Raw genomic sequence first — 25,013 nt, 5'->3', positions numbered from 1 at the left:
AACAAATCTCAATGACAGAGCCCTCGGAAGAAGTCGGCGCAGCCCTAAATTTCTCCACCTTGGCCCAAGAGGGACCTCGACCTTGGTACAGCAGGTTTGGTTGGTGGTAAATACCCCTCTCCCTACGGGGACGACATAAGGGACAGAGAAATGTCTACCTTCACCTTTGATAGACCAAGGGAAGGTATGGGCATCGAGATGGGTGCAGATGCAAAGCTACTGCAAGGGAAGACCCACTAGAGGGTCCCCTCTGTCCTTCCCTGAGAACATACCTGGTTTGCATAGAGGTTGGTATCCAAATCACAATCTAAAACCGGCTCTGCCTCTCCTCCCCAAAAGATACCAAGAGCCAACAATAGATGGGCGTATATAGCCCACGGGAGGAACCAGGTCAATGTTCCCCCACTCGGTTAAGGCCCACCTTTCTAAAATAGAAAGGGAGGAGATGTTGGGAGCTGCGCCCTTGGTTTCTCAAGCCCTCAGGCTGTGAGAACCAAACCCATGATAAACAAGTCTTTCCGAGAAGCTGGCTGACCACCAAAGGTGCTGATAGTCTCCTGCTCTCCCCCCCACCTCGTACTTCCCCCTGTCCTTACCGCTCCTCACACCACCAGCTGAAGACCAATCATATTGCAACAGGTACCCTTTGCCTGCCCCCCTTTGTTCTTGCCGTATAAATATGTTTGTTATCCAAAAATAAAATTTGAGGCTTGATCAGAATACTGTCTTGCCTCCACTCTTTTCTCTCGTCCGTGTCACCCCTCTTTAGGTTGGGTTCTCCTCGGTTCTCCCACCAAATAACCGGTCCCGCGGGCGGGACAAGTATCCCTGGGACTATACTGACAGATACAGAGATAAGTCCAACTCGGCTCCATTTGCTCCAGCTCAAGCTACTGCCTAACTGTAACCACATGAGAGCCCATGAACTCTCACAAACTGCCCAGCTGAGCTTTTCCCAAATTATTGGCCCACAGAAACTTAGACATGACTGTTAAACATAAAGCTACTAAGTTCTGAGGTGATTTGTCTCGCAACAATAGTAATAGGAGCAAATTGTTTAAAGTTTTAGGATCTTAAAATTAGTATTTTTAAAAAATAGACCAAAAGTAGAAATGTTGATATAAAATTAGAAAAGAGTATTTCCCTATTTCTTCAAAGCAAGAAAGTTTCCATTTTTGGCTTCCATTAAAGTAAATGGAGTTCAAGAAATCTTTACAAAGTATAAAGCTTAAACTTTTGATGAAATAACCACCAATTTTCTTTAGATTTTCTTTAAATATTATCCATGTAACCCAAAAAAGGTCAATGAGAATTTCCTAGGATTGATATGTGGCTGTTTAGAGAGAGAAATCCTCTCTCTATTGGGGATGCTAAACAGAAAAGGAGTCTGGGCATGCTAATGACCAAATGTTTCCTACATGAAAAGATCTTACTTGATAATAAAGCCAACATTTAAAAGCATTACTGTGAGATGGAAGCTAACATCAATATTTAAACCTCTAGAGCCCTGTGTGCATCCTCCCTAACTCCTCCCTATTGATACAGACAATAAATTTCCTTTTTATTTCAATTAATGGAGTTGAAGTCCTAGGATTTACAAACCAGACTTTGTAATACAGCCTTTCTTAGCTACATTAGTGTTTTGCTCCAGTTATTATAAAGCAAATATATAAAATGTAAGCTTTAATAAAAATAAATTAGTAAAAATCTCCATCATTTTGAGAATTTCTCAGATCTGGCAACACAGTCAACATAAAAATAGCATGCACACAGGAGAGGGAGAAAAGTTAAACACACAAACAAAAACTAGTAATTGTGTTAAACTAATGTTTTAAATAGGACAAAACAAAGAATAATTTATGTTAAGATAGGTCTAATAGATTTAAAATATAAACCTTGTAAACTCTAAGTAATTTTTATAGGGTATTTGTATTATCTAATCCAAAAAACTAACATAAAATATAATCTTTTTTAAATGTATGATACCAGTGTCAGACAAAAGATCAAAGAAAAATAATTGGAAGCCCCCAAACAGAATCAGTTGCATAAAATTATATGATAGAGATGGCATTTAAGATCAATAAGAAAATGAAAACTTACTTGAACACCGGTGCTAGGGTGATTATGTAAGCAAAAAAATGGAAGCTAAAGTGAAATTAAATTTCATATGATTTAAAACTTTAAATATAAAAAGTAATAAGACTAGAAAAAATATAGGTAAATAAATGTATTCATAGAATGGTGAAATATAACACTAGAGTTAGAATTCCATAAATGAAAAAGATTTATGTGTCTGATATAAAGTTTAAAATATCAAAATGTAAATTTAAAATAAAAATATAAAATACAAATATAAAATTAGAAAACAAATGACAAGCTAGAAAATTATATTTTAAATATGTCTGAGAGAGTAAAAATAATATATAAAGAACTCTTGCAAATCTATAAGATAAAAAAGCATAAGTCCTTTAAGAGCAGTCCCCGACTTTTTTGGCACTAGGGATCAGTGCTTCTATGAGAATCTAAACCTGATGATCTGAAGTGGAGCTGAGGTGGTGATGCTACACTAACATTGGAGAGCAGCTACAACTACGGATGAAAGTTCTGCTCACCCACTACTCACCTCCTGCTGTGAAGTGGGGTTCCTAACAGGCCAACGACTGTAACTGGTCTGGTCTATGGCCCAGAAGTTGGGGACTCTTGCTCTAGTAGAAATGTAGATAAAAAGGATGAGTTTTGTTCCCCACTGATACCAAAAAAGACATATAATATGCAACAAAATGTCGACAATGGTAGAATAATAGAATTACAGGTAATTTTTGTTTACTATTTTGTGTTTTGTGTTTTTCAAGGTAGAGCATGTACTCCTTTTGTAATTAGAAAAAGCAAATAGATGTTTATGTAACCTAAAACCTTATGATAAATTCAAGAGGAAAATTAATCTCTGGAAAATTTACTCTAGAGAGTGAGGCCCAATCTTAAACAGGCTGTCACTTTCCATGAAACCTTAGGCATTAGTTACTTGTTTCTGTCTCATGCTTTAGAAACTCAACTAATGAAACATGACAACCTTTATAATCTATTTTATTAATTTAATGCACTTAAATCCTTTATCTGTGGTGTCATGGACACTGGTATAAAATATTATCTTAGCATTCCACATTAGGTTAAGACTAATTATATGTCTCCCCTCTGAAGGTCAGTGCCTCAACTGCCTGTTTCACCTCCGTAGGCCCAGGGCCCAGCTTGGTGCCCAATCATGTGAGTGCTCAGTAGCTATTTGACCAAATGAACTAAACTAGGCCCCTATAATTATGAAACCTGATGCAGCAAGAAATGGTTAAAGAGAGACAACTAGTTGCTAAATAGTCCTTTACAGGTCAAGTATTTTCCTGGAAACTCATTAACTAATTTATTTTAAGCCACTTATATTTTCCATTAGTTTTCAAATGGCTCACATACTCAAAAAAGAAACAAGCTGTGAGACTTTAGCTATTTAATGTATGGAAGCATATGATATTTATAGGGAAAAAAGTTACAAAATAATTAAAAATTTTCTCAGGTACTTAATATAAAATCATGGTCAAGATTTACTCATGTTAAGGGAATGTCCAAGTGAAATCGGTACAACCAAACCTTTGATTATATTAAATTATAAACTTAACTTTTGCAAATATTCAGAACTTTCAGTTAACATATTCATACTGTTGCCAAAAGGTAGTTTACTGGATGTTTTTAAAATGTCTAATTTGTTATTAGCTGCTATTCTTTGCATAAATGTATCGAAATCCTTGAAAGCAATTTTCCTTACACAAATAAATATTTTCATCTGAAGGCTTATTTTTGCTATTAAATTACTTGGGAAATAGGTTTCTAGATAGGTAGTCTAATGTTTATGCTATGCTGACTCAATGACATTCATAATGTCTTAATTAGTAAGGGCTAAATTAATAAGACTTCATTATTCTAGTAATATTTCAAACAGATTATGATATAAACACTTCTCCAGAACTATCTTTACCAACACAAAGGATATTATTATTTAATGTAGAATGCATTTATATAAAATGTTATTTATCCATAGCATGTTAACTCTAAAATAACGAGAATTTTAGCCTTGCCTCTTTTGAATAGTAGGTCTTAAAAGTGTTTTCCTCACTTTATGAGCAAAAGATAAATATATTATTTCTTAGAGCATAATACAATTCTAACATCTGTACTTTTGAGCTATACTTAAATTTACTTTTGTATGTCATTACACACTAAATCATCAAAATAAACATTGAGGATTATGAAGGATTTTGCATTTAAGTGACCATTTCTGTAAATCATTTCTTTATAAATCACTTTTTCATGTTAAAGGTTATTAATCATAGAATCTACAATAACGGAACTGGAAGATGACTACAAATTTGTTCACACATTTTAACTCAATGTATCAAAAAGTATAGCTTTTTTTTTTCAACTAATCTGATCTTCCTCAGAATTCCTCCTCAATAATCATGTTATGAGCTTGCAGGACCTCCTGCATGTCTCCACTCCAAAGCATACCCTGCTGCCACCTCCACTTGCTTGGACTTTCTACATGTTGTGCATATGGACAGTGGGTGTCCTCTTCCTACTCCCACCCATAATCAGACTCAGTTTCAAAGTCGATCAAGGGTAAAGGCCCTTTGTTTTGGCTTTCCAATTATTGCATTTAACATCATCACTCCCATTTCCTGAGTCAACCAAGATAGGGAAGGGGCAACCACTATACTCATGAATCTCTCACCTCCTCTAACTTTGCCTATCTCTTCCAGCCCTCCCTGCAACCAAATAAAAGGGGCAGCTTTTCCACCTCCTTTTTCATTATATATCCTTTATAAATACATCACATCCTCTCCTTGAGGTGACATGTTGTATGGCCGTTTCTCCAGAGGCCATAATAACAGAATACAAGGAAATACTAGCTTACTGATATAAGAGCTTCGAGAAGAAGGAATGAACTAAGTAAGCTATTGGTAAATATGTGGACTGCAATGCCCACTCTGTATGACCAGCAGTGATTTGAATTAAGGCTGACTTTCACACTTACAGAACACAAAGGTTTTAACTGTCACCAGGTTTACTTAGAAAGATACAGCAGGGGAAATATAGCTCATTCTATTCAAAAGCATGAAAAATTTTTAAAAAGGAGAGTAGGCAAAAAAGAAAACAAAGCTCATTTTAAGTTGGTGGAAGGGAACTTCAAGCATATCAGTTATTGCTATAAGCATAAATGGACTAAACTCTCAAAATTAAATTCAAAATAAATATTAGGTTAAAATAAAATATAAAAACATATTTAAGCTATGTGCTCTTTAAAAGAGACATAAGAGAAAATGCTAAAGAATACTCCCAAGTAATTATATTAATATCAGAAAAAATAGACCTCAAGGCAAAAAGAATTACTAGAGATAAAAAGGCATATGATTTTAAAAAGTTTCAGTACATTATAAAGGAATACCCAAATGAACAATGTTAGTAATTAAAAAGCACAATATAGAGATGTTTCAAAGATTTAAATGAATTATTAAGGGCTGTAATTATAATTTTATAAAATTTAGAAAACCTAAACAAAATGAAAACATTCCTAGAAAATCACAGCTTAGCCAAAATTGACTCAAGTAGAAATAGAAAACCCAAATAATTTGTATAAGATTGATTTTAAAAGTAACTTTTGCCAAAATAGCAAATAAATCCAATCTCATAAACTCTTCCAAAGGATAAAAGGAAGATACACTCCTCATCTTATGATGTTAGTATGCCCTATAACAAACTATATGAAGTAAATATAAGAAAAAAATGTAGTCCATTCTTACTTATACAGATTAAATAATTATAGAAATTATTAGCATATCTAATTCAGTCATGAGTTAAAAATTAAACATGAGCTAGGCAGATTTATACAAAAATCACATTTGGTTTAATTTAAAAATTAAGATAATTAATTGCATATATGTGTGTATATATATGTAAAACCATGCGGTTATTTCAATAAATACAGAAAAAGTATGTAATAAGTTGCAATATTGTATATAATAAAATACGCTAGACACTAGTAATGAAAGGAAAATCCCATAATATTTTGCAGGAGATATACAAAAACCTCATACCTTATTGGTGAAATTTAAAAGTATTCCATTTAAGATCAGGTATAAAGGCAAGAAACATTTCTACAACATTTGCTGTCTTCTGCCTCTTTATGTCTACCAAGAAAAGGGGAATCTAGACCAAGATGATGACATAGGAGGCTCCTGAATTTCCCCCTCCCATAGATGCACTGAATATACAGCTATACAGGGAGCAATTTCCTATGAGAGAAGTCCAGAAACTAGCTGAGTGACTCCTACACATCAGGTGATAACGGAGTAAATAAAGTGGAGTAAACATAAGTAAGAGAACCACTTAAAATAGAGTAGAAGACTATTAGGGAAGGGGGCCTGTGCACATCTTATGCCTCAGTTCTCAGAGTTGCTATTAAGTGGTTAACCTCTTGCTAAACTAAGCTTGAGGCTGAGTCATAAACATCTTAGAACAACATATGGACTTTACCTCCTCCTTGTTGTTTTTACCTCTCTCATTTGCATATTGGAATTAATCAATCCCTGTTAACCTAGCCAGCAATCCTTCATTTGCATGAAAGAACTACACTTTGTGACTTTTGCCTTTATAAATCCTTTCTTCATTCTCTCCAGAGTGTGGTTTGGGTTGCTGCCTGAATCCATGTGTCTCAGATTGCAATTCTGCTCAAACTGTATTATATAATTGAAATTTGCTAAGATACTAGAACTTAAGTGCTCACCCCTGGCCCCAAAAAGGTAAATATGTGAGGTGACTGATGTGTTAATTAATTCAATGATGGGAATACTTTCACAAGGCATAGGTATATTAAATAATTATATTGCACGCTTTAAATATACAACAATTTTATTTGCCAATTATATTTCAGTAAAGCCTAAAAAATATTATTAAACACTTTACAATTAGAAAAGGAATAAAGACAAGAATGCATACTTTAACAATTACTAATAAAATCACCAGTTTGTTTGCTTGTTTGTTTAAATTACTGGGTCTAGCCAGTGGAATAAGACCCCCAAAAAAGTATAAGGTATAAGGAATAGAAAATAATGAAACAAAACAGATATTATTTGTAGATGATGTGATTATATATAAAATATGAAATAATCTGAAGATAAGTTATTAGAATTAATAGACAATTTAGGAAGACAGATGGATACAAATAAACATATAAAGTTAATTACATTTCTATATACTAGCAATGATCAATTAGTAAACCTAATTTATTAAAATATATCACTTAAAACAGCAACAAAGCATGTAAAAGTTTTAGGAGTTTGTCTAACAAAATATATTCCAGGCATTTTTGAGGAATTATAAAACTATATATATAGACTTTAAAAAATAAAAATTTATAGCGACATAGATCACGTCATCAGGAAGACTCAACATTCATACAGAAGAGCAAATTACCGAGATAGATAAAATTCTTGAAGAAGATAAACAAGAAGAGGGGTAGGACACAACCGGCTATAAAGACTTTTTAGAAATCTGTAGGAAATAAGACAGTGTGGGAGTGATGTAAAGATAAAAAATAAACCTATGAAACAGAACAGAGAATCTAGAACTAAACTTGGACATGTACAGAGACAACGGGAATTCAAAACCAGCAGGGAAAAGAAAATATCCACTAAATAATTCTGGAATAATTGGTTATCTATGCAGAAGAAAGAAAACTGAAAAAATTGATTGTATAAAAACAATTCCAAGTCAAGTAAAGATTTAATGCTAAACTGCAGCACTTGTAGAAGATAAATATATTTAGGTTCTGTATAACCTCAGGGCAGGGAAAGAGTTCTTAAATAGAATACAAAGAGTGCAAATCATAAAAGCAACAGAAACATTTGAGCATATTAAAGTTAAGAATTAATTTTATCAAGGGATACTAAAACCAGTAAAAACTCAAGCTATAAACTGAGAACATCTGCAATATAGAAAACTGAAAAGGAATTAGTATCTATATTACATAAATAACTCCTCAAATAACTTTTAAAAAAAATTAATGACTCAACATGGTCATTAGATATGAACAGAAATTTCACAGAAGAGGAAACACGAATGGTCAATAAACATGAAAAGATATTCAACCTCATGGCTAACAGGGATATTCAAATTAAATTTCCATACTAGATAGCATTTCACAACCACAGATTGTCAACAATTTTAAAAGTCAGACAGTCTCAAATATTGCCAAGTGTGTGACACAATAGAGTGCTCATCTGCTGTTTGTTGAAGTTTAAATTGATACCTCAACTTAGGGAAATACTTAGGCCTTTGTTCATTCATATGATATATATAGTCTTTGACCATTTACTATGCATCTGGTACTATTCTGGAGCTATTCCATAAACAAAAAATATGAAGAATTAAACGTGCATATCTTTTATGGCCTAAATTCCACTTCCTGAAGGGATATGCCCTACAGAAGGTAAATATAAAACCTAGAGAAATCTGCACATATACACATATGTAAATGTTCAAAAAAGTACTGCTGATCAAATGAAGAAAGAAGGGTTATAGGAAAATGTGTATCATCAGTTGAATAAATAAATTGATTGAAGTATGGAATATAAAAGATATAAAACAACGCTGAAACTGAATGAACTACAGCAACATATCAAAAAATATAAACCTCAAAAAATGTGTTAGTAGAAGATTATGTAACAACAGATTGAAACTAAGCCTATCCTAAAGACATACACATAGTTAGTGGTAAACTATAAAGAAAAACAAGGGAATAATTAACACAGAATTTGAAAAGAGAATTACTTCTGGACAGTAAGAAAGTAGAGGGCATCTAATGTAGGGTTTTCTTTTTAAATTAGGTGGGACATACATGGGAGTTTGATTTATCTTTTGAAAACTACATCTATGATTTATATACATTTTGAAATTATTTTATTTTTAGATTTAAAAAACTTTATGTCCTTAAAATATTAATTAGGCTAAGTTTCTTTGTGTGCTTATCAATCTGAACCAAAACTATAAAATAATAAAATCAAGGACTCATAAATGTCATTGCTTATATATCATATAAAAAATGGTATGTACTGTAACAGCATAATCTTGTCTCAGCGAAAATTTTAAAAGCAATTTAAAGTCATCAGAAAACTAAAAAAAGGAAAATGGATATATGATACTATAGTTATCAAGAAAAAAATCTATAGTATTTTACAAAATTGTTTAAAAGTTCAATTGAATTCATGCTCTAAAAATATTTATATATGTAAATTTTTCCAGAGACATGCCTACTATGGTAGAATCATTCTATAATTTGTCCCATTAAGAAAAAACCTTGAAATCTTGAAAATGGTTAACAAACGTGTTAGAAATTATTTGTAATAGTTTAAATAATAGAAAGCTTTTCATATAAATTGATTCACCATAGTGTTTATAATGTTAGAAATTATAGTTAGTAAACATTATTCAAACATAACTTCAGTGTAAGGTTAGCAGATGAGGCTGAGGTAATGCTTTTAGAATAGAAATATTAAAATAAGGACGTTTTTGGAAAGGTCAATAATTATTTTGACCCTTTAAATCAAATTTTAATAAATAACTCCTCTTAAGATTCTAGCTGGAAAATTAGAAAGGAAGAAAATATATCTATCATCCTTGATGTACAGAACAGTGCTTATACACATAAATGAATTATTTTTACACAACATTTTTAATACAAATTTTGTAATTTAACTATTAAGAATTTTTCTATAAAATAAGCTTATTTTAAAAATATAAAGCTCATTTGAAGTTACATAAAATAAATAATGGTCAATATATATTTTGTAAGTGAATTCTAAATCTATGCCACTATTGGTAGTCATATACATATATATAATTTGGGGGAATTTTTGCAATACATGTTAAACAAATGCGCATTACAATGAATTAGTTTCACTACTCTATAGCTACAGGAGTAGATATGATGGAATATTAATTAAGTTCATAGAGTGAATGTTTAATTTCACCCATGAGATAAAGAAGTACACAGGCATATTTTTCACAACTTTGGTATAGTAAGAAAAAAAAGGCTTCTGTGATTAAAGGTTCAGTGCACACTGTTCAATCAAATAATCTAATTTCTAAACACAAGTATTTTAAAATGTCAAGTGAAATTAGTCTAGGAGAGAGGTTGATTTTCATTGAAAAGGTTAGTCATAAATGAAATACTGCTTTAATCACATTTACCTATGACATACTTTGTATAATCAATTAAAAAAGCAAGATTCGATTACCTTAAAGTTACACACTACATATATGTATGCCTGCATGTGTATATGTATATACATAAATATATATAAGAATATATATATATATATACACATATATATACACATACACACACACATACACACATAAATATATATAAGCTATGGAAAACAGTCTGGAGGTTTTTCAAAAAATTAAAAATAGACATACCTTCTGACCCCGCAATTGCACTTCTGGGTATTTATCCAGAGAAAACCAAAACAGTAATTTGTAAAGATCAATGCATGCCCATGTTCATGGCAGCGCAATTTACAATAGTCAAAATATGGAAGCAACCTAAATGCCCATCAACGGACAATTGGATAAAGAAGTTATGGTTCATATATACAATGGGATATTACTTAGCTATTAAAAAAATGAAATCCTACAGATAAATACCATATGATTTCACTTATATGAGGAATCTAAGGAATATAAAGAACAAAACTAATCAAAAAGAGACTCACAAATATATAGGAAAATCTGGTGATGGCCAGAGAGGAGGGGGACTGGGGAGTTGGGAGAAAAGGGTGAAGAGTTAAAGAAGTACAAATTAGTAGCTGATGGTCATGGGGACGGAGAACACGGCATAGGGAACGTAGTCAGTGGTAATGTAATGACTAAATATAGAGCCAGAGGAGAGAGAGTAATCAGGGAGATCATTTAATAAACTATATAAATGTCTAACCAATGTACTGTACACTTGAAACTAAAAATAAAATTTTAAAAAATAGATCACAGATGCCTTGAAAGGTAATGTGAATACAGCAGAAGAAAGATAATTTATCAGGTTACCCTTCGATTTCTATGACTTTATTATTTTTACAAGTTCAAAATACATTAAAATAGACTCTAACATGAATTACCCTACTCAAAATATATATCAGTTATATCTTTCCAAAAAGTAACACTCCAAAAAATATAAAATGTAGCCAATTTATTTTCTAGTGCACAGAACTTTCAAGTGGAGTTGTATTAGCCAAGCAATATTAGGATCCTTCATCATGAACTATCTTCTAACGTAACAGTTGGGAAAGGTTCTATGTAATTGAGAAAATAATATCTGAAAAGTATACAATTGCTACAGTTATAAATAACGACTTCTAGACATTTAAGGATTAACCATGGGAAAGAGCAATAATGCTCACCACCCAAAAATACTGATAATCTAAAGTAGACTATAATCATACAGTCTTTCTGCTTGGATAGATTTTTTATTTTTGGAAACAGAATTATATACAAAACAAGGATAAATTGAGAATTATATGATTAAAATATAACCAATGAACATGTCCAAATGAGAACTGTTTTGAACAATCACCATGGAAAAACATCATGTCATACCTAAATTCTACATATTTAAGCCATATGGAGCACATTGAAGCTACCATAAAGTGACTGAAAAGATTTATATTGAATATTGAGGAAATCTTACTTGTGAGCAGATGCCAAGACTAGCTTAGAGGCAAGCAGGTTTTCATTGGGTGACTAATCACATCACTGGAGGCATTTTTGTGAAGTCTACTGAAAGGATATTTAGTAGTAAAATGCATGCAAATTGATGATAACAAACAATAAAAGCACTTACGGATATTTCTGAAAAGCATCACAATCACGATTCACGCACTGAATCTTAAAACAGTGGGCAGTTCATCCCATTCTCAGAGAGCAACTGCCTTTTGTCAGGTTTGACTCTGTTTTCAAAGATCAATGAGAAATTTTCTTGAATAAAATGCTCACAATTAATCTCTTGCAGCCTAGCTATCCCAATAATAATCTCTCATTTATCTTTCATGTTCTGAGAGTTGCTAAGTCTGGAGTAACTCAAAATACATGACAAATTTTCTTCTTTTTAAAACTACAAACTCAGTCAACCCTCAAAAAGCTATGTGAAGGGTAAAATAGTGGCTATGATGCTGATGCACTGCCCGCTGCACCAAGAAGGCCACTTGGACACACAGACCTAATTTAAAATACTAAATCTACAGGAAGATGCTTTAAAACCGCTAATTAACTTGCAAATCAAGTATTGCAATGCAGTTAATTTGTAACAGGCACAGCTTCTGTACTGATAAAAGAATTTAGGAGAAAAATTATGTTTAATAAATACTATTAAAAAAACACCTGAATGAATGAATGAATGGATGGGTGGATGGATGGATGGATGGTGGATGGATGGATGGATGGATGGATGAATAAATGAGTAGGAAAGGAACATATACACAGGAAGTTTAGTGTGAAATAATAGAAAAATTCTCAAACTACAAAGAGAAAGAAACAGGTCAGCAACAAGATAAAGCAGCACACCAAAAGTGTAATTAAGTTTGAAAGAATCCTTGCCAAGTGCTGGTTCTCCACAATGAACAGCATGTTCTAAGGTACTAAAAGTTACAAACTTGGTCTACTGCGACATTTTTTCTTTTTACTATAAAAATGTAACTCAGGCCTTATCATGGAAATCACTAGTTAAAATGGATTAAATTCTCAGAAATATGCATTTAGTGGACAGAAATCCATCTATTTCTTCAAGAAAAATATGTGTACATTTTGGATCTGGCTAGTATTATTCCCATTTTGCACAAAAGAGATAGCTAAGGATGCAAACCTAGAAAGGTGTACGTCTGCTTTTATTTTTTTCAAAATTACCATATTTGTAAGCACGTGTCAGGCTCTGTAGCATCCCTAACTTCGTTTGAGAATTACTCTTACCTAATGGGTACATTTTACAGATGCAAAAACTAAGTTTAGAGAGTTAGAGAACTTTCCCACACAGCTAATAAGAGTCTGGGCCACGGTTTGGACCTGTGGATGACTCTTATCAAACCACAAACTCTTTGTCACTATGGTTTACTAACTCACTATTAATAGTTCCTTCACAATCAACTCATTTGCTTCTTTCAAAGACTCTCCATTACCTATACAGCAGAGCATAATCCCTTTAATCAGTGATTCTCAAAGGTGGCTTTAGAATAAACAGTAGAGCTTTTAAAATCACCCATACTAGCAATTATAATTTGATCAGGGAAAAACCTGGCTATCAGTACTATTTTAGAGTTCCCAACTAAAGTACAACCAGGACTTAGAAGGCTCCAGAGACTTGCACACTGTGCCCTCTATAATTAGCTTGCCTGCTTTGCAAAATGTTTTTTCCTAACATTTCTTCACAGCCGCCTCACCCTGAAGAAATACCACAAACGGACCTCCACTTGGCACTAATCTTTACACAAAGAAATAATACCTATCAAAGGAAAGAAATTTACTTATTTAGATTAGGATCTTTCTTTCTTGTACAAGTGTTCAGCCTTTATAGTTTCCATATTATAATTCCTGTGCTGATTCATAGACACTTCTTTGAACCTTATTAAAACTACCTACCATAGCAAGTTGGTAAGGCATCTTTCCCTGCTCTATTTCTGTTGTCATTTTTATGAGGCAGAGAAAGATGTAAATTCATAGAATATTAGCATCAGGTCAACAGAAATGGTGTCCAGTAAGCTCAGCTAATTAGAGCACTGTACTAATGAGACTATGATCCTGGCTTTCCTGTCATCTAGTTGGCTCTGTGTGGATTCACAGGCATAAATTTTACCCTTAATTATAGGTAGGCAAGACATAAATATATATGATCAGCAACTGTGCAGCTGATCATAACAGAAAAGGGTGTGTGTGTGTGTGTGTGTGTGTGTGTGTGTGTGTGTGTGTTGGGTATATATATATATATATATATATATATATATATATATATGGCTCTGTGAAAATCCAATAGTATCATATTTAATTGCAAACAAGAGTATATTTTAAAAAGCATCACAACAGCCAATTTAGACCAGTTAGAAGACAGAAGGAAAATGTCTAGTTAATATCATCAATAGTCAGGTAATTATAATATTAATCAAGTCCTTCATGCCATAATTCTGCAAGTTGACATTGAATATAAGATAGAATCATTCCCACTTCAGCTCAGGTGGAATTCTGAGTTTATTAAACAACAACAACAACAAAATGAGTTAAATTAACTTTCAGACTCAGCATTAAACCCTCAGAAGCAAGGGAATTCATGATAAAACGTCTATCATCTCATCATGACTTTGTAAGATCACAAAATATGAGTTTCTTAAACAGAGGACGAAATGTATGAGATTAAAAAACAAATTCACTGTACAAAAGGGTAAGCTCAGTGCAGTACAGGAAGCTGTCATATTTAGACTTAAGGTATGCCTTACTATTATTTTAACGTGGTTTTGGTCTTTCTTCCTTTTACTTTTAATATGGTAGTGTAACTTGCATGGAGGTACTTTGGAATTTTTCTTTCACAAAGCTGAAGTCCCTGAAGGCTTTGAATTTTTACATAGACACTCGAAATAAGACAAGTGAAAGTATTTCTATGGAACACTCAAGTGACTGTGTGAATACCTGACTGAATTTCCAGCAAGTTCTGGAAAAAAAACACAGACACACACTATCTAGTACACTAAGGTTGGACACTGGGAATGGTTATAGAGGGTCAATGTAACACCTGCTCAGGACTTGACCAAACAACAGCTTCTTACCTTGAATTTACGGAGAGCAGAGTCTTGAGAGGACAAAGGGCAGTAGTGCTAAATCATCATCCAATTACCTGGTGAAATGGCTTCTACTTTACATTTTTTCTCATCCATTAATTGTGGCTAGAAACAATGAGGTCATTATCTGGCAATCTTAAGAGCTTTTGCTGTGATAACTTTCGATCACATCGCATTACTTCCATTTTCCCTCCACTTCTTTCATCTTTCATTTTGTTTTTAATAAGAATATATTGATTATTCTCAAAAGTAAATCACATATATGTTTAAAATTTAACTACTACGAAAGCGTATAATAGTTAAATGTAAGTCTATTGCAAACAGTACAAAAGGAAACATAACTTTGAATTCGGTTCCCAGTCCCCTATGAAATTCATTCATCCCTTCTTTTTCTCTTTCTTTTCCTCCTTTCCCTCTTCCCTCTCTCTGTATATACATGTACATACACACATAAGCACACAAACACATATATATCTTTTACACAAACAATATATACTTTGTTCTGCATATTGCTTGTTTTACTTATATCTTTTACCTTATTCTATATTAGTTCCTATGGGTGTACTTTATTTTTTAAATTATTGCATAACATCGTCTTTGTTTTTAACATTTGTGACCCTCAGCCCCAATTCATATATAGAACTCCTAATGCCTAATATGATGGTATTAGGAGGTAAGACCTTTGAGAAATGCTTGGGTCATGGGGGTAGAAACATGATGAATGCGATTCATGTTTTCATAAAAGAGACCCACAGAGATCCCATGCTCCTTTTGTCATGTGAGGATACAAGGAGAAGGCTGTGACCTGGAAGGGGTCCCTCACTCCACCATGCTGGCGCCCTGATCTCAGATTTCCAGTCTTCAAAACTGTAAGAAATAAATTCCTGTTGTTTCTAAGCTACCCAGTCTGTGGCATTTTGTCATAGCATCCCAAATTGGTTAAGAGAATATCAAACAGCATGCATGAACCATAATTGCTACTATCACCCATTGCTGTGTACTTTTTTCCTATATTTTTCTACCACAAATAATGTTACAATAAAATCCTGTATGCATTTGTACATAGACACATGCAGGAAAATATATTGTTCTATGTAGCATATACAAGCATATATATATTGCCTAGATCTGAGGTAGGAAAATTGCTGGGTCAAAAGATGTGCATATTTTAAGTTTTGATAGTTATTGCCACACTGCCCTACAAATACGTGAACCAATTTATACTCTGCCCACCAATGTACGAGAGGGTCTCCAGGCCTACACATTCGCCAACTCATCATAAGGTCCAATCTTGCCCTCTGACAGGGAAGAAAAATAGTGTCTCACTGTAGTTTTAAATAAAGAATAAATATTTTTATAAGCAGCAATATCAAATAATTTCTCGAGTTCTAAACAAGTATTCACAGACCCTGTATTCAACTGTCCAATACTGTATTTAAGTATCCTATCCTTTAGTCAATATTTTAAGTACATCATTTACTACATGTCAAGTGCTGTGTTGAGAGTCATGTATTTAAAAGAATTAGACACAGTTCCTAATCTCAAGTCAGTCAGATAGGAGACAAAGGTAATTCAAAATAATATGCATGTGATAAGTACAGTAATTGAATATTTATACTATTGGATATAGAAGTAATTAACTCTGGATAAACTTGTTCCTTAAATATACCTTGCTTATGTAACTTATTTTTACATTTCTTAAACATATTCAAATGTGATAAGAAAAATATAACACATTGGTCAGCAAGAAGAACGATCGTGGCAATTACAACTAATAATTAAAGGTTCTGACTGGGTGAAAATTATTTTAACTGACTCATCCATATATATAATCTATATTTATTACAATAAGAATATGCAGAATCACTTATAAAACTGTCTTGCTTGATACTTGTTTTGGGGACTTACAACTTTATCTAAAAAAAAAGTCATAGCATTTTCCCATCCATTTTGCAGATTTTTTAGCTCTTCTTTTGATTAACAGAATCAAAGCACAACCTTTAGTTCTCTGCCCTTTCCCCTTCCTCAACACATTGAACCATTAAATTTTTAATATATAATGGTGATTCTTATTAACTATTTAACTTGTTACATTGTGTCTGAAGTGTGTTAAGGTGTGTTAAGGGTAGTTAATTGTATTACACAGAAATCCCTTTAAGTGTTTAGATTCTATAAAATGTCAACATCATTGACTAGTAAGACTACTACTTGAGATTTTATTACCATTCCAACCTTCTTTATAACTTTCTTCCAATCAATGAAAAAACTCTAAAACTTTATCCCTGGAGTAAATTTCACTCACTGATCACACTCTTTTTTCACATCTTTCTTTAATGTCTAAACTTTGTCACATTGTTAGTAGTCTACCGGTAAGTACTTACTCAAATGTAAATACTCAAGCTGGGCTGCCCACAGAACTAAGCAGAAGTTGCTGATGTGATGTATGAAAGTTGTTGGAGGTGGGGACAGGGAGCAAGAGGTTTAGATTTGACTCTCAGCTCTTTTAGGCAAGACATTCATTTTTTGGTGATGCTGATTTACTATCAGTATAATGAGCAAAAACTATTTTATCTACTTCCTAGGGTTACAGTAAGAATCAAACAAAATAATAGATGCAAAAAAGATGAAGAGTTATAAGCAATAAGGTTCCCCAAACCCCTTTTAGAATCTCTCTTCCTTTCCCACTCATGCCAAATTCTTTGTGGGCTCCACCTACCCAAAGCTTCCTCCATTTGGAATTCCTATGCTCTATCCCATATCTCTCCCCAATATTTACTTGTTCTGGGTTTTATCTTTCAGACCCTAATTTTAACTAGAAGACAGCTATACGTAAGAAAGAACAATTTCTAAATAATAATGGACTACATTTATTAAGTACTTACTCACCACATGCCAAACCATAAAGTCATCTTTGGCAACCTCACAGCTTTTACCATAACTTCTGATTATATCATTTCTCTCATTTCCCTCAACTTGTCATGCAAGGGACTTATATATTATTCTCACTCAATCTTTTCAACAAATCTATGCAGTAGAGACTATTATTATTGTTTTACAGATAAGGAAACTGAGATTTGGAAAGCAGAATAATTTGCCCATGGTCATGCAACTAAGTTGTGGTAGAGCTGTGTTTTAAACCTCACAGAATGTTCTCACTGTGCCCTGCTGCTTCTCCTAGATCCAGAGCTAGTGCAATGAACGAATGGTCCTGATGTATTACCTTATTAATTTAACATGCTCATATAATTACAGAGTCTGAACTAGGAACACCACCTATTTTAACCATCCATCCAACCCTTATCCTCCTTTATCAACACCTAAGTCACATTCTGCCTTTTGCTTTGAAAACAATGAGGGATATGCACTATGTTCAAAAAAGGAATCCCTTCACATTCAAACAGCTCTACTGGAAAGTTCTTTATATCAAGTGAAAATCTTTCTTCGTGAATAGCCCATCCACTAATTCAATTTTACCAAAAAGCTTTATCGAACACCTATAATTCAAATGTTACAATATAATAAATCCCCTAATGATCTCTTCTTCATTTGGTACTCAGTGCACTTTTGCCATAGTGGTTATTCTCAAAAGAAAGTACCTAAAACTCTGCACTTCTCTCAAACTCCAGGCATGCTCTGACCAGCTGACAAACTTCATTGTTACAGATACTCTATTTCCTCTAATCCTATCTAAGATCCATTAAGATTGGTGGATGGAGGAGCAATCATATCATGCTTTTGACTCATATATGAGTTTATAGTTCATCAATACTCCTGTATATTTCCTCTCTCCCTCTTCCATTTACTGTAGTTGAAACTGACCATGTTGGAGTAGGTCCATCTCTCTAAAACAGTGGTTCTAAATGGGGGAGCACACTGGGATCACTTTGAGAGCTTTGTAAATATTGATTCCTGGGTTATACAGACAGAGATTCTTATTTATTTGGTATGGGATGGGGCCTAGGTGTTAAGATTTATCTTCATTGTGTTTCCTACGTATTTATTAGCTTATCTTCATATCACCTACAAATTTAATGACCAGGTAATCATTATTCTCACTAAGTCACTGCAGAGTCCTGGGAGCCTTACTTTAAGATAACATTAACCAGTTACACTTGGATATAGTCAGTCAACCAGTTGTAGATCCACTAACTCACATTATCATTCAGTCCACAGTTTTCTATTTTGTTCATAAAATAATACTAACAAAGATTTTGTTAAATGTTTCACAGAGAGCTAGTCAAGGGCAGTGGTAAAAACTATAGATTCTGGACCACATAGGTTCAAATCCCAGCTGAGTTAGCTGGATGATTTAGGCAAGTAACCTAACTTTTCTGTACTTATTTCCCTATTTGTAAAGTAGGTATAATAGGACTTACTTATAGGGTTATTATACAAATTGTAAACATCAAGAGTTTACATACTTGAAGAGTCTGGCACGCAGGTAGAGTGAAAGTATTAGTTATCACTGCTGTTAATACTAAACCCTATTATATAAAATTTACTACTACATTCACTCAATTAAAGGACGATGACAAAATTTACTGCTAGGGATCTGACACGAGTTAAGTCAGTTGTAGCTGAAGCAAGAAGTGTTAGAGATCATTTCTAAGCCACTCCTATTCTCTCCTTATCCCAATTAAAGCATGATTCACAATGCAGTACAGGATTTATAACTACTGTGCACACAGAGTGAAATCCATTGCTTCCACTAATATACCCAAAAGTGATTGTGCACCTAAATCACACAAAATCCAAAAGCTCCACTTAAGCAAGAGTTAACTAATTTATCATGAATACAGTATTACCCATTGCGCAGTAATAAAAATACATGAAATGGAGAAAATTACCAGAAAAAGTCCTTGTTGATTCATCTCTGAATCTTCTTATTCCTGAATATTTTGACATTTCTTCAGAATTCAGGCTCCCTTTTCCAGCACCCCTCAAATAAAACTTGAGTAAAGAAATACCATTTTAACTTGCTGGAAGAAACAGAAGGTTATGAGATGTAAATTCGTTCCCTCCATCATCTTCTAAAAATCCAACACTGCCAAAGAGTGGATCAGCGAAAAAGAAATAGAACTAGAAATACCATAGATCTCCTAGTAAAATTCACACGCCATTCTGAAATGCCAGCAAAAGATGTTCAGCTAAATGCCCCAAGGATGTTACAGATGCCCTGGCTAGAATCAGAACACAGAAGTCTCTTCTCTCTGAAAGAACAGGAGTTTGCCATTTGCCATTAAAACATAGCTATTGAGCAATTATACATTATAGGAAATTAAAAGAAATAGAATCTCTCAAGTTACTAGCAACTTTAACTTACCCGCCAGTGCCTTTTCTAAAAATTGAGCATACTTGCAAAGAGAAAAAATATTTTTTGAAGATATTTAGCGATCAAAATTTAGACTATGGATTCACATTGGTATTTTGCCATAACAAACAGACCACACAGCCAATAGGATTGATGTAAGTAGGAAGACTTTGGAGCTGACAACAAGACTAGAATAAAGTGATACTTAAAGAGGAATCAGAACACAGTTTAGATATCAGAAAAGGTACCAGTATCATTTTAAACAATTAGAAGTAATCCATAACAGCAACATTTATGACAAGGCAAAGGTGAAAACAGATTGATAAGGAGAGGCAAAAAAATAATATCTTTCGAGATCCAAAGTAATAATATTGAAATAGAGATATACTGTTAATAGATATGAAAAAAAAAAAGTAAAATTGGAATTTGTCCTATAGGACAATAGACATTGAGAAATGACCTAGATCAATGGGGGTACCATTTAACTAAAAGAAGATTACTGAACAGTTCATTGAGCTGGTAGGTTACTCCATTTCCAAAACTTGGGTTAATTGCTCTCACATTTGACTAATCAATTTGGGCTCAAAACTTTCTGATTTGATATGTCACATGACTGATGAAGAGAGAACTGAAGTGGCATTTTACAGGGGGTACAAAAAGGTTAGCTTAAAGAATGTACTCCAAGTCTGTCCTCTGCATTATTCACTAATCAGCTGCAAGGTAGCCTAACACAAAAATTCTGTTACAGTATATGTAAGTTTGCTTCTATATGTTGTTTTCTCATTTTGAAAAAAAAAAAAATTATACACTGATGTCTAGTCACTCCTGTTGAGGATATTTACAAAAATAGTGGAGGGGGGAGGGAAATATTGGGAAGTGAGAAGAGAGAAGAAAGGTAATGTAGAAGGCTGAGTGAGCAAAGAGAGTTTTACAATAGCCTTATGAGAGGTGAAGGAAGATGAATGAGCCTTTATTCCTTTATTCTCCTGTGGGGAGGTTGCCAGATATGTGAGAGTGACATTCAGAGCCAGGATAGAATGTTGTGCTCTGTTCTGGTGACATTAAAATTGGAGTAACTCTGGGCTGGGAACACTATTTTTGATAAACATCTTAGCATTTAGACATGGGTATTATATCATATATTAATACGTTGTTTAAAATTTCAATGAAGACCTGTCTATAAATATTTTGATATATGAGGCACAAAGTAGGTACACAATAAATATTATCTCTATTCTATTTTACTCAGCTATGGTGCCACTGAATAATTAAATTAACTCATAGATTTTTCTTTTAAGTCAAGTTTGCAAGTTACTCTGCCTATCTGAGAAACCTAGGAAGTGACAATCAAAAGTAACAGTTCTAAAATCTAAATTCAAACTATGAACGTTTGAATAAAGTCCAGAAGGAGAGGTAAAGGGGGGCACTGAGGGAGGGACCTCTCATTAAGCATCTTATCTATAAAACAAAATTAGTTTATAAGCATCTCAAATCTGTTGAGGGATGACAATCCTAAAAATGTTCTAGTTGGCAAGGGATGACAATTGGAAATTAATTGTATAATTTTCAATATTTTTTACTTAAAATGTTACCGATAGCTATTATTTAATGTGCTGCCTTTTTTACTTTATCTCAATATTTAGAAGAGGCTTTTATATCCTTGCTCAGTATTTCTGCTCTACCAATCTTATTTTTTAATACCATTTTAAGTTTCTCAAATGGAAACTTTCTTATCATAGGAGTTTCCAGGCATAAACTCTAACAGTAGAAACTTACTGGATTGCTTTTACAGGAATTTGAAGGCTTCTTTTCAGTTTTGGTAGACTCAATTAGCTAGGTAATTACCAGAGACTCACATTCTCATTTAGAAACTTCAGGTAGAGTTCCCATACTAAATACAGGACACTCAGTCAAATTTGGATTTTAGCTTAACAATAAGTCATTTTTAGGACAGGTATGTCCCAAATATTGCATGGGACATACTTATACTAAAAATGATTCATCACCACAGCAACATATCTCAAAACAAATACAAACTATATAAATAGTTCATACTAATTACTGAACATATACTTTGGGGAAGCTCAATGAAGTTGAAGAGTATCTTAATTTTTGCAATCATGTTCTCGACTAAAGCAGGTTTACTACATCAGCTATATTTCATAACTAATCATTTTTAAAGGAAACTCAGAATTATTATCTTGATATAAAAGTGAAAAGATGTAGGTAAATCATTGAGATTCATGAGGATCTCACATCCTTGTGATAACTTTCTAAATCCTACTTCTTGTGAAAGAGATTAACTGCTAATACTTTGGGCAGATATGCTAAATTATCCTTCACTTCCTTTAGTAAATTTTCTATGATCTATGTACTATGACAAGTTTCACTATTCTAAGAGTATTCTGACATTCTAAAACTTCTTTAAAGATTTCATTTATTAAACACATTACATCATCAAGAAATTCAAAGAGTAAAATCTCAATACCCTTTTAACCTTCTGAATCTCATCCCACAAACCCAATTTGTTTCATGAGCTTTGGGGAAGTGAGAAATCTGATACACTTATTTGTAAGTCAAAATCTAAAAGAAAATCCCCCTGGCAATCTGATGACTTGTGACATAACATTCCCAAAGAACAGAAGAAAAATAAGCTGTTTAAAATTATGCTTCATCTAAAAACAGAAAATCTTCTAATTATAACAGCACATATTATATGCCTTCATTTTAACAAATAACATTTCTTCTTGAATCCTTAATCACATGGAATCACTTAACCTAGGCAAAAATCCAAGGGTTAACAAGAAAAAAATCACAAAATCCAAGATTTAAGAAGTGTTTTCAGTTCCGTTGTCAAAGCCAGGTGAAAGAAAAAGTATAAAAGTACCATTTCGACGTGTACCCTACTACACACACACACACACACACACACACACACACACACACACTCTACAACCATGCAAAGAATAAACACAAGAATACTTCATTAAATGTCATTGGTAGCTAATTTTGATCACCTCTATTTCAAAATGCATTGTGATCAACAAAACTTCAACAAGGTATATTTTTTGATGGAAAGAAAAAAGCTAAGGAAATCATTCTTACAAAATTTACAAGTGTACTTGATCTATTAGCTCTCTGTGAAACAAAAACTATTTTTAATATTTTTATAATTTTAGCATTTGAGAGGTTTAACTTTTTAAGATGAGGTAGTTTTATAAATAAAACAAGACATTTTTTAACATTTTTAACTTATCTTGAAAGTGTTTAATTTTATTCCTTAACTAACCCCTCTCATAGTATATGTATGTATATGTATGTATATGCATGTATATGTATAATTATGAGTAACATATAGCAACTAAAAAATATATAAAACTCTTGCATTATCTGTAACAATACTCTAGGAAATACTTTTAAATAAGCAGATAAGTCTAATGCAGAATATGGCCAGCACTAACATAATGATTTTCTACAAATGCATTGCAAAAAGTTGAACACTTTCCATTTCAGAATAAAACTATTTTGACGTCACATGTCAAGTAAGGTCCAAAGTGGAAAATGTTAGCAACTTTAAATTTGTAGACCCTGGATTAAACAACATAAAGAAAATTTGGAGAAATGATAATGCATTCAGAAAGTAGACTAGGTTGAGGGGAAGAGTCTCTTCTTGAGGGTCTAATTAGGTGCCCTCCCCACTCTGCTTTTTAAAAATTTATCTCATAGAGACACCTTAGCAGGAGCTATCAGCTTTGACAGAACACCGAAATCCTGGCAGTGAACCATAAATTGACCATTACCATAAAAAGAGCTGCTAAATGAGAAACCATGTGCTCAGTATAAAACTAATTTCATGCTTTCAAAAGCACACAGTGGCTTCTAGCAAGATAGTGGCCCTGGGACTTGCTGAGACAGATTGGCGAACACAAATGGTTTGCTCCTGATGCGTCTGCTTAGCCAAGCTTTACATGTACTGGCAGTAAATGGGGTTCTCGAATCTTCTGTCAAACAAATACACACTTACCTATAACTTTAGAGCTAAATGCCATAAAGCAGCTGCCTCAAATAAATTTAGCAGGAAAAACACATACGCACGCGTGCACACACCACATATACATACTCCATGTGTCGTGTTAGCTTCCAATCAAATAAAAATAGATTTCTCTGCAGACCTAACGTACTAAACAGACACTTAATAAGCATACTGCTATTTGAATACATCATAACTGTCTCAGCCCTTTCTCCTTTAGAAACAGCTTCTCATCACGCAGGAATAGAGTTTTGAAGAGCCTAAGCAATAGGACTGCATCCACTCAGAGACTAACTTTGAGGTTGCCCTTCTCTGGTTGGTTTTCAAATACTCTATACTTAATATAACATATCAGACCTTTCTGTGCATGACGATCTAGTAATTTAGCTTCCCAGGTCAGAATCAGTACTTTATTTGCATTTAAATGATGAAATCTGCTACATTTAGAACGTCACATCTAATTAAAACATGCTTTATGAGAAAATGCTGCTAATTTTCTCCTTCTCTCATTCAGTAAACCATCTCTAGAAATCAATTACTGTAGGCTGTCTAGTGCATGACAGGTCATAACTTTTAATTATAATAATGTCAAGCTTAGCAATACTCCACTATGTAATCCATTCCACTTACTTTCTTAGTTATCTCATAAACGTCACTTGTTTCCTTTGTTTTTTCACAGCAAAGATTCTAGAAAGTACATTTAGTTCATAGCCTTTATTTTGTATACCTGAAACACATAATAACCGCTAATTACCTACTT

The 25,013-nt window shown here is 33.2% G+C and overlaps 1 protein-coding gene across 6 annotated transcripts in view; it reads right to left on the bottom strand.

Moving 5' to 3' along the window:
• The window catches only part of ZNF385B (zinc finger protein 385B), a 351,566-nt gene that overhangs the window by 225,444 nt on the left and 101,109 nt on the right, over positions 1-25,013 (bottom strand). The window lies entirely within an intron of this gene.

This window comes from Rousettus aegyptiacus, unplaced genomic scaffold (genome assembly GCF_014176215.1).
Source record: "Rousettus aegyptiacus isolate mRouAeg1 unplaced genomic scaffold, mRouAeg1.p scaffold_m13_p_2, whole genome shotgun sequence".
Classification (NCBI taxonomy): Eukaryota; Metazoa; Chordata; class Mammalia; order Chiroptera; family Pteropodidae; genus Rousettus; species Rousettus aegyptiacus.
The sequence above is the reverse complement of the archived record's forward strand: the minus strand, read 5'-3'. Positions and strand labels throughout refer to the sequence as shown.